We start from the raw sequence: 12,050 nt of genomic DNA on the forward strand, positions 1-12,050 counted from the left end.
TGATTGCAAACACAAATTCTTTGGTATTATTATCTTCATTTAATTTGTCTTAAATGAAAATACACAAAAAGAATTGTCCTAAAGCCAAATTGGATATAATTCCACACCAAACATAACAAAGAGGGTGGACAAAAGTATTGGCACTGTTCGAAAAATCATGTGATGCTTCTCTAATTTGTGTAATTAACAGCACCTATAACTTATCTGTGGCACCTAACAGGTGTTGGCAATAACTAAATCACACTTGCAGCCAGTTGACATGGATTAAAGTTGACTCAACCTCTGTCCTGTGTCCTTGTGCATACCACATTGAGCATGGAGAAAAGAAAGAAGACCAAAGAACTGTCTGAGGACTTGAGAAACCAAATTATGAGGAAGCATGAGCAATCTCAAGGCTACAAGTCCATCTCCAAAGACAAGAATGTTCCTGTGTCTACCGTGCGCAGTGTCATCAAGAAGTTTAAAGCCCATGGCACTGTGGCTAACCTCCCTAGATGTGGACGGAAAAGAAAAATTGACAAGAGATTTCAACGCATGATTGTGCGGATGTTGGATAAAGAACCTCCACTAACATCCAAACAAGTTCAAGCTGCCCTGCAGTCCGAGACTACAACAGTGTCAACCCGTACTATCTGTCGGCATCTGAATGAAAAGGGACTGTATGGTAGGAGACCCAGGAAGACTTCACTTCTTACCCCGAGACATAAAAAAGCCAGGCTGGAGTTTGCCAAAACTTACCTGAAAAAGCCTAAAACATTTTGGAAGAATTTTCTCTGGTCAGATGAGACAAAAGTAGAGCTTTTAGGGCAAAAGCATCAACATAGAGTTTACAGGAGAAAAAAGAGGCATTCAAAGAAAAGTACACGGTCCCTACCGTCAAACATGGCGGAGGTTCCCTGATGTTTTGGGGTTGCTTTGCTGCCTCTGGCACTGGACTGCTTGACCGTGTGCATGGCATTATGAAGTCAGAAGACTACCAACAAATTTTGCAGCACAATTTAGGGCCCAGTGTGAGAAAGCTGGGTCTACCTCAGAGGTCATGGGTCTTCCAGCAGGACAATAACCCAAAACACACTTCAAAAAGCACTAGAAAATGGTTTGAGAGAAAGCACTGGAGACTTCTAAGGTGGCCAGCAATGAGTCCAGACCTGAATCCCATAGAACACCTGTGGAGAGATCTAAAAATGGCAGTTTGGAGAAGGCACCCTTCAAATATCAGGGACCTGGAGTAGTTTGCCAAAGAAGAATGGTCTAAAATTCCAGCAGAGCATTGTAAGAAACTCATTGATGGTTACCGGAAGCGGTTGGTCGCAGTTATTTTGGCTAAAGGTTGTGCAACCAAGTATTAGGCTGAGGGTGCCAATACTTTTGTCCGGCCCATTTTTGGAGTTTTGTGTGAAATGATCAATGTTTTGCTTTTTGCTTCATTCTCTTTTGTGTTTTTTCATTTAAGACAAATTAATTGAAGATAATAATACCAAAGAATTTGTGTTTGCAATCATTTTCAGGAAGAAACTGAATATTATCTGACAGAATTGCAGGGGTGTCAATACTTTTGGCCATGACTGTATATGGGAGGATGCGTGTAATGTGTGCTCAAGATCCTTTATTGAATTGCTAATTGGGAAAAATAAGAGGAGTTTGAATAAACTAGACTCCGATATAGAACAAACTAGGACTAAACTACTTGTTTGTCCCCGATGTCCCCTTGTTTGTCTTGTTGTTTTGGTGACCGACCAATCGTCGGGTCACGTCACGCAGGGCCAGTCACATATCGTGACCCTCACATCACAAACTTGATTTGTCCATTGATGCTCTATCCACAATAAATTTATGTAAAGGATCTATAACTCTGCCCTCCACCTCGCCAAACAGACCAGCTTCACCACCATGATCTCCTCACTATTCAAACCCCCCCCCAAAAAAAAAACTCTTTGACACCTTTCACTCCCTCCTCAATCCTAAAGCGCAGGCCCCTATCACAGACATCTGTGCTGATGACACGGCCTCCCACTTTAAAGAGGAAATAGAAAACATTTGTCAGGAAATCAGCTCCCAGCCACCAAGTGCTGTGACTTCCATCCCTCTCCACATCTCCTCTGGCTCTCTCTCCATATTTGATGTCATCACAGAAGAAGAAGTCTCCAGGCTCCCCTCTTCTCATCCTACTACATGCACTTCTGACCCCATTCCCTCACACCTACTCCGGTCTCTCTCTCCAGTTGTCACTACTCACCTAATTAAAATCTTCAATCTCTGCCTCTTTTCTAGAATCTTTCCCTCCTCCTTCAAACACTCTATCATTACTCCGTTATTAAAAAACCCTCTCTTGACATATCCTGCACAAATAACTACATTCCAGTCTCCAATCTCCCCTTCATCTCTAAACTCTTGGAGCGCTTGGTCTACTCCCGCCTTACCTGTTAGTTACCTCTTCCACTCACTATCTCCTAGATCCATCACAGTCTGGCTTTCGCCCCTACATTCTACAGAAATTGTACTCGTAAAAAAACACACCAAAAAATGGAAGAATAAAAAATAAATAAAAGTAATAATAAAAAATGTAAAATATAATGTGGTACACAATAAATACCAATAACAAAAGGCAGGCGAAAGGATTAAATTATAAAAATGCCTTTATTAATGTAAATGGCAAATTGATGCAAAGATGCAAGAGTGTCCGCAAAAACAGGAGAAAGATAATAGACTAAAGAATATAGTAATAAAAAATATACATTATACAATCAATATTAAAACAACAGACTGCCAAAAGAGTAATGATATTAATCATTAATGATTATAGAATAAAAACTCCCATAGGTGCCAGGTACAATATATTATATGCAAAAATTAAAATTATATAAAAATATAATTATGAAGGAAAAGAAAAAATAGGATGGCACTCACCGTTCATGTGAATCAAATCACTTTATTTCACATACACAAGGCATCGGCATTGGCACAGGAGCAATGTGCTGGAAGACGGACAACAGCCGTTTCGCGCTCAATACGCTTTAACAGGTCCTCAACAAATTGCACTCGTCAAAGTGACCAATGACTTTATGACAACAAAATCTAACCTGCTCATTCTTCTCAACATCTTTGCAGCTTTCGACATTGTTGACCACCATCTCCTACTCTATGCTCCATTCAATTGGCATAAAGAATTTTGCGCCCTCCTGGTTCTCTTCCTATCTTTCTGAACGCTCCTTCAGTGTATCGCTCACTGGCTCCACTTCTTCTCCTCTTCCTCTCACTATTGGGATCCCTCAGGGTTCAGTCCTTGGCCCTCTTCTCTTTCTAAATGGCCCCAATTGGACAAACCATCAGCAAATTTGGCTTTCAGCACCATTTTTATGCTGATGACACACAACTATACACTTCATCCCCTATTTTAAGGGATCGTGAGGTACGAATGATGAAGAATGATAGTCTTTGATCATTAGCAGAATGGATGGCACGAGTAAGGAGATGTATATATTGCCCATGGTCCCCCTTGAAGAAGTATATTGTTGTGTAATATGAATTAGGCTTTAGACTGAAGTAGGTTGATAGTAGAAAATCTATTGAACAATCTATTGTCTGGTGCAGAGCTCCCCAACCTGTGACTCATGAGCCCATGATGTGTGGCTTTCAGTTGTCTGCCAGCTTAATGCATTAGCACAAGATCTAGAACACAGCAATAAAGAGGTCTCCAAATGGTGACATTGGTGATTAGCCACACAAAGAAGAGCAGAGCAGGATGTGCATATTTTGGCTCTGGTCAATGTAAAGTGGGGAATAACATGGTAATCTGCAGATAGGATGATACTGCAAGTTAGAGGTGTGCTTAAAACTGGATGCAATAGTTCAGTGCATGTGCTTGATGCGAGAATACTGAATGGGGGTAAGCTGAAACCTCTTGATGTAAGTATACTGCATATAAGGAAGGGTGGTAGAAGTTTTCAGTGTGTCTTCGGCTGGTATAATGGTAATGGGGGACTTGTGTGACACTGTTGAAGGGATGATGAACCATCTCTCAAAGTTTTATGTGGCTCTCAAGGTAAGAAAGATTGGAGACAACTGGTCTAGAGAACAATCACTACGAAGATGTAGCCATTCACATTTTAGTACATGTAGACTGTAAAAGTCATTCACATTGGGCATACTGTATATGTATAATGACACTGAGTGAGAGATCAACAATATTTCACTGAACATTATATCATGAAAGATCTTTCATGGACTATCGGCAGCTGCTTTCCAGAATATGACTCATGAATTAGGCCATTGATTGCCTAAAATGATTATTCCTTTCACCTAACAATCATCTAAAGGTACTGTCACACTTAGAGATGCACCAGCAATCCCGACCAGCGATATGACGCGGTCAGGATCGCTGGTGCATCGCTAAGTGGTCGCTAGTGAGCTGTCACACAGGCAGATCTCACCAGCGACATAGCAGCAGTCTGGGGTCGTTACTTACCTGTCAGACGAGGCGATCCTGACGTCCTCCCGCCCGCGTCCACGCGTCGCTCGTCGGCGCCACAGGAAGCCCAGCAGGAAGCTGACTACGAGAAACGGTCCAGGACGTTCACGCGCGATCAGCGGGGGAGCCGGTCGGAGGTAAGTATCAGACATAGCGATATCGCTAGCAATATCGCTGCTACGTCACAAAAACCAGTGATGTTATAGCGATATTGCTAGCGATATCGCTTATTGTAACAGGCCCTTAAGATGAACTGAGCATGCATGTTTGTGAAGGGAATAGAAGAGATATCTGTCAGCCATCTGCCACTATCTGATGTGTGAAAGCAGAAGTAGCACTAACAAAAAAGGGTAGGAAAGCTATTGAAACTGACTTTTAAGAATGTTAAAAGGTCTTGTCTGGATGAGAAGAGCCTATAAAAAAATAAGTATTGTACAATTCTTTTTGTTGAGTTCTATAGAATTGCACAATGTATATTATTGTTAGTGTTGTAGTGACAGCTATGTTTTAAATGGACATGGATCGATTTACTAAGTAGACTATGACCCAAATGTGTGTCTAAACATTCATGGCCCCCAGTGCACAATCATAATACAAAAAGACAAAAGGAAATACTCCTCGAGCAGGTGGCATGCCTCAGGCTCCCATACTGGCTATTCACTAAAGGTATTTTCATTAATAAGTAAGGTTAAGAACTGAAGAGAGTGAGTTAAATTATAAATGTACATTTACAGCACGCATAGGTCTGAATGCGGTAATTGTTGTGCTGATTTGTGTACTTGACTAGAGTTTGTGCAGAATTATTAGGCAAGTGAGTATTTTGACCTTCTCGTTATTTCTATGCAGATTTTCCAACTCCGCGCTGTAAAAACTTGAATGCTTTTTGGATGAAGCAGATCAGGTGATGTGTATTTATATAATGAGGGTGGGAGCAGATAAGGATATCACGATCCTTTATCAAGGTGTGCAGAATTATTAGACAGCTTGTTTTCCTAGGTTAAAATGGTCTATAACAGAGATTTACCTGAACTCTGAAAAGTCAAAAATTGTTAAAAGTCTTACAGAGGAATGCAGGACTCTGGAAATTAATAATATATTGGGGCTTGGTCACAGAACCATCAAAAGTTTGGCTGCAATAGTCAACCGGGTCCTAAAAAACATGTTGAGAAAAAAAAGACGCACATTAGATGCCATTTGAGAAGAATAAAATGTGAAGTGACCTGGAAGCCATTATCCTCCAATAGTATCACATTCTAGAACTGCAACCTCCCTGAAGTAATGAAGAAAAGAGGAAACATAAAGGTAAAAAATAATAAGTAAGTAAAAATATTTAAAATATATCAAAAATGAGGGGACAAAAAATTAGAAAATGAAGGTAATATTTGTTAAGATAATATAAATATTCATAAAATTTATACTAGCCACACATGACCAATACCTGCAGCCACATGAAAACATGCATAAAAACACACATCAAAGAAATGGCTACAAACGGGCAATGCAGTGAGCACAAAATGAGAACAATAAAAAGTGATAATATACTAGTGACAATCAATATACAAAATTGCAAAAGTGCCCAAAGACTATAATACTGTCATGTCGGACGCTATTCACACCACAGCGTCCGGCAGGCAGAGGTAGTTCCACCTCCCTCCACTATAGCCTCAGTGGCGCCGGCTTGATTTTCTCAGGCTATCGGGGGTTAATCTAGCCGGAGATCAGGTTTGATGTTGGTCACGCCCACGGTCTTTAAATAGTCGTGCTGGCCTATGGGCGTCGCCGATTATAGCTTGTGTTTCATACCAAGTGGTTCCGGTCTGGAGTGGAGGTGTTGGAAAGAGAGAGATTCGTATCTGGTGGCGTATGATCCGTTGTTACCTTTTCGCCTTCCCATATTTGTGTTTTGTTGTGCCCTGTTCACATTACTGTATAGTCCTGTGTGTATGTGGCGCGGTGCAGTTTAAGTTCTTCCTGTCTGTCATTACTGTGTGGGGCTTTGGTGGTTTGTCTCCTCACTCGGTGGAGGGTGGAGGGTTAAGCTTAGGGCTGAGCAGGAGATAAGGAAAGGTTGGAGGCTCAGGCATTTGCACCATTAGCAAAAACCCTGGGTTGAGGGTCAGACAGGGTTTCCCCTAGTTAAAGGGACACCACAGGGGCCCCGGGTATTTCAGCCTTAGTTGACCTAAGCCCCGCGTGACATTATAATCGGCCTACATTTTTCAGGAGTCCATGGATCCCATGGATTCCATAACCCGCCAGTTGGCGGTGCTGTCCTTACTGGTCTCGGAGTTGAAAGGGGCAGTTCAGCAGCAGGGCCTGGTAGTAGCGAAGGTGCAAACGGCATCTGCAGGCATCGGTGCCGAGCCGAAGATCCCGCTGCCAGAACGATTCTCAGGGGAACGCAGCAAATTTGTCATATTTCGGGAGGCCTGCAAGTTATACTTCCGCATGCGCCCTATCTCCTCAGGTAATGAGGCTCAGCGGGTGGGTCTGATGTTATCATTACTGAGTGGTGACCCCCAAGCATGGGCATTTTCCTTACCAGCTGACTCTGCTACATTTCATTCTGTCGATAATGTTTTTTCTGCACTCGGGCTCATTTATGATGATCCTGACAGGTTGGCTCTAGCGGAATCTAAAATCCGCGCCCTCCGCCAGGGGGAGCACTTGGCGGAGGACTATTGTTCGGAATTTCGCCGTTGGGCAGTAGACACACAGTGGAACGACCCAGCGCTGCTGAGCCAGTTTATTCATGGGGTATCAGGGAACGTTAAACAGGCCCTCCTGATGTATGAGACTCCTGCATCGTTGGAGTCTGCCATGAGTTTGGTTATACGTATTGATCGCCGTTTGTGTCAGGGGGCACAGGAGACGCTACCCCAGGGGGAAAGCAGAGGTGCAAGTGTGGTTGCTGCAGGTGAGCCCACTGAACCTATGCAAATTGCGGGGGTGTCACAGATTAAGCGTCGCGTTTCTGGGTTCAGGAAGCCCGGAGCATGTTTTTACTTTGTTAAAACAAATCATTATGTTAACGCTTGTCCTGTGCTACCGAAGAAGGTCACACCGGCGGAAAACTGTTAAGCTCAGAGGGTATGGAGGAGGCCCAACTGAGCGTATGCATATCCTCCATGATGGTATCTCAATGTATGCTCCCTGCCAAGGTTATTATCGCGGGCAGAGAGCTACCAATATCAGTGTTTGTGGATAGCGGTTCCGCCACCAATCTCATAGATGAGGAGTTTGCACGCACTGCCGGGTTTAAGATCGAAAAACTCCCTCATCCCATTCAGGTGGTTACTATTAATGCCGCTCCCCTCCCACAAGGGGAGATTACGGAGTTTGTGGCTGAGGTGAAACTCCACATTGGGGTCCTACATTCTGAGTGGGTTACATGTAGGGTCCTCCGTAATCTCCCAGCGCAAATGGTCCTGGGTTTTCCATGGTTGTCCAGGCACAACCCGGTGATTGATTGGAAAACTCAGGACATAGTCCAATGGAGTGGTTTCTGCCAGGACAATTGCTTGGCCACATGTGTGTCCGCCGTGACGCCCAGCCTTCCGGAGGCTTTGCAGGATTTCGCGGATGTATTCTCTGAGAGGGGTTGCTCAGAACTGCCTCCACATCGAGCCTATGACTGTGTGATTAGGTTAAAACCCGGGGCCAAATTACCTAAGGCCAGGATGTTTAATATTTCTGGTCCAGAGAGACAAGCTCTGAAAGACTACATCGCGGAGAGTCTGAGCAAAGGACACATCCGGCCTTCGTCCTCGCCTGTAGCAGCGGGGTTTTTCTTCATTAAGAAGAAAGATGGGGGGTTACGCCCGTGTCTGGATTTCCGGGAGTTAAACCAGATTACGATCCGTGATCCCTACCCGATGCCTTTGATCCCTGATTTGTTCAACCAGGTGGCGGGGGCGAAGTGGTTTTCCAAGCTTGACCTCAGGGGGGCGTATAACCTCATAAGGGTCCTTCAGGGGGATGAGTGGAAGACGGCGTTTAACACTCCTGAGGGTCATTTTGAGAGCCTGGTTATGCCATTTGGGTTGACAACCGCGCCTGCTGTTTTCCAACATTTTATTAATGATGTATTTGCTCATGTCCTGGGGAAATTTGTGATTGTATACCTGGATGATATCCTCATTTATTCGAGCGACCGGGACACTCATTTAGAGCATGTCAGGTAGGTGTTACAGTTGCTCCGGGAGAATAAGCTCTATGCTAAGCTGGAAAAATGCTTATTTTTTGTTCAGGAGTTGCCTTTTTTGGGTTATATTGTGTCCGCCGCAGGGTTTAAAATGGACACCGCGAAGGTGCAAGCGGTGCTGCAATGGGAAAGGCCTGATAATCTGAAAGCGCTCCAGCGGTTCCTTGGGTTTGCTAATTATTATAGGAAATTTATAAAACACTTTTCTACTATAGCCAAACCGCTCACGGACATGACAAAAAAAGGTACCGATCTGGCTAGCTGGTCTGAGGTGGCGATACGTGCATTTGAGCGTCTGAAGAACAGTTTTGCTTCAGCCCCCATTCTGGTGCAACCGGACGTGTCTAAACCTTTTGTGGTGAAGGTTGATGCGTCTGAGGTGGGAGTGGGGGCAGTACTGTCACAGGGCTCGTCCTTGAGCGATATGCATCCATGCGCCTACTTCTCCAAGAAGCTTTCGCCGGCCAAACGGAATTATGATATCGGCAACAGGGAGTTGTTGGCCATCAAATTGGCTTTTGAGGAATGGCGACACTTCTTGGAGGGGGCGGCTCACCAGGTCACAGTCATCACCGACCATAAGAACCTTCTCTATCTGGAGTCGGCCAAGCGTCTGTATCCTAGGCAGGCTCGCTGGGCATTGTTTTTTACACGTTTCAATTTTCTGGTGAGTTACCGTCCCGGGGCTAAAAACACCAAGGCGGATGCCTTGTCCAGGTGTTTTCCGGGGGTGAACCTCGAGAAGAGCCGGTACCCATCCTCCAGGAAGGTGTAGTGGTCTCGGCTCTCACGACTGAGGTAGAGGCGGAGATTGCCGAGGCCCAAGAGAAAGTACCACCAGGACTTCCCGCCAACAAATCATTTGTACCCCTTCATCTTCGTCTTAAGGTGTTGAGGGAACACCATGACTCAGTACTGGCTGGTCATCCAGGGGTTGAGGGCACCTTGGAGCTGGTATCGCGTCGTTTCTGGTGGCCCAAAATCCAGCAGGACGTGGTCTCGTACGTGGCAGCTTGCATCACGTGCGCTAGGGCCAAGTCGCCCCGAGCCCGTCCTGCTGGCACGCTACAGCCTCTGGGGGTTCTTAATAGGCCATGGACAGAAATCTCCATGGATTTTATCACTGACTTGCCAGCCTTGGCGGGGAACACGGTCATCCTGGTGGTGGTTGACCGATTTTCAAAGATGGCGCATTTTGTGTCGTTGCCTTCCTTGCCCAATGCAAAGACGTTGGCTCAGGTGTTTGTGCAGGAGGTGGTCAGACTCCACGGAGTTCCGTCGGACATAGTATCTGATAGGGGGACTCAATTTGTGGCGAGGTTTTGGAAAGCTTTTTGCTCACGTTTGGGGATCAAGTTGTCACATTCATCGGCGTTTCATCCACAGTCAAATGGTCAAACTGAGCGCATGAACCAAAATCTGGAGCAGTATTTACGATGCTTTGTGTCCGACAACCAAGAGGAGTGGTCTACTTTCCTTCCTCTGGCCGAGTTCGCGTTAAATAATCACCGCCAAGAGTCATCGGGAGAGTCTCCGTTCTTTTGCGTTTACGGTCAACATCCTCAATTTTGTACCTTACGTCAGGGTGACTCGGGGGGGCGTCCCGGAGGAGGACCAGCTAGGAGCTCAATTATCATCAGTCTGGAGGATGGTGAAACAGCGATTGTTGAGCATGAGTGCGAGGTACAAACGGGTGGCTGACAGTAGACGCGTGCCAGGTCCGGACCTGTGTGTGGGTGAATGGGTGTGGTTAGCGACTAAAAACATAAAACTCAAAATTCCATCTTTAAAATTGGGTCCAAGGTTTATTGGGCCTTTTAAGATTGCTGCCATCATTAACCCAGTTGCTTATCGGTTGGAACTTCCTGCGGTATACAAGATACACAACGTGTTTCACAGGGCTTTATTGAAAAAGGTGGTAGGCTCTGTGGACACGACGCCGATGCCACCTCCGGTCATGGTGGATGGCGATTTAGAGTTTGAGGTCTCCAAGGTAGTGGACTCTCGAGTAGTGCGCCGTACCCTTCAGAATTTGGTACACTGGCGGGGGTATGGTCCGGAGGAGAGGTCTTGGGTACCAGCCCCAGACATACATGCGGATCGGCTGGTCAGTTCTTTTCACCGTCGTCATCCGGACAAGCCGGGTCCTATGAGTCTTGAGGGCCCTGGGGTCCCTGGTAGAAGACGGGGTACTGTCATGTCGGACGCTATTCACACCACAGCGTCCGGCAGGCAGAGGTAGTTCCACCTCCCTCCACTATAGCCTCAGTGGCGCCGGCTTGATTTTCTCAGGCTATCGGGGGTTAATCTAGCCGGAGATCAGGTTGGATGTTGGTCACGCCCACGGTCTTTAAATAGTCGTGCTGGCCTATGGGCGTCGCCGATTATAGCTTGTGTTTCATACCAAGTGGTTCCGGTCTGGAGTGGAGGTGTTGGAAAGAGAGAGATTCGTATCTGGTGGAGTATGATCCGTTGTTACCTTTTCGCCTTCCCATATTTGTGTTTTGTTGTGCCCTGTTCACATTACTGTATAGTCCTGTGTGTATGTGGCGCGGTGCAGTTTAAGTTCTTCCTGTCTGTCATTACTGTGTTGGGCTTTGGTGGTTTGTCTCCTCACTCGGTGGAGGGTGGAGGGTTAAGCTTAGGGCTGAGCAGGAGATAAGGAAAGGTTGGAGGCTCAGGCATTTGCACCATTAGCAAAAACCCTGGGTTGAGGGTCAGACAGGGTTTCCCCTAGTTAAAGGGACACCACAGGGGCCCCGGGTATTTCAGCCTTAGTTGACCTAAGCCCCGCGTGACATTATAATCGGCCTACATTTTTCAGGAGTCCATGGATCCCATGGATTCCATAACCCGCCAGTTGGCGGTGCTGTCCTTACTGGTCTCGGAGTTGAAAGGGGCAGTTCAGCAGCAGGGCCTGGTAGTAGCGAAGGTGCAAACGGCATCTGCAGGCATCGGTGCCGAGCCGAAGATCCCGCTGCCAGAACGATTCTCAGGGGAACGCAGCAAATTTGTCATATTTCGGGAGGCCTGCAAGTTATACTTCCGCATGCGCCCTATCTCCTCAGGTAATGAGGCTCAGCGGGTGGGTCTGATGTTATCATTACTGAGTGGTGACCCCCAAGCATGGGCATTTTCCTTACCAGCTGACTCTGCTACATTTCATTCTGTCGATAATGTTTTTTCTGCACTCGGGCTCATTTATGATGATCCTGACAGGTTGGCTCTAGCGGAATCTAAAATCCGCGCCCTCCGCCAGGGGGAGCACTTGGCGGAGGACTATTGTTCGGAATTTCGCCGTTGGGCAGTAGACACACAGTGGAACGACCCAGCGCTGCTGAGCCAGTTTATTCATGGGGTATCAGGGAACGTTAAACA

This window comes from Dendrobates tinctorius, unplaced genomic scaffold (assembly GCF_039654945.1).
Source record: "Dendrobates tinctorius isolate UK_male_01 unplaced genomic scaffold, ASM3965494v1 ptg000089l, whole genome shotgun sequence".
NCBI classification, from domain to species: Eukaryota; Metazoa; Chordata; class Amphibia; order Anura; family Dendrobatidae; genus Dendrobates; species Dendrobates tinctorius.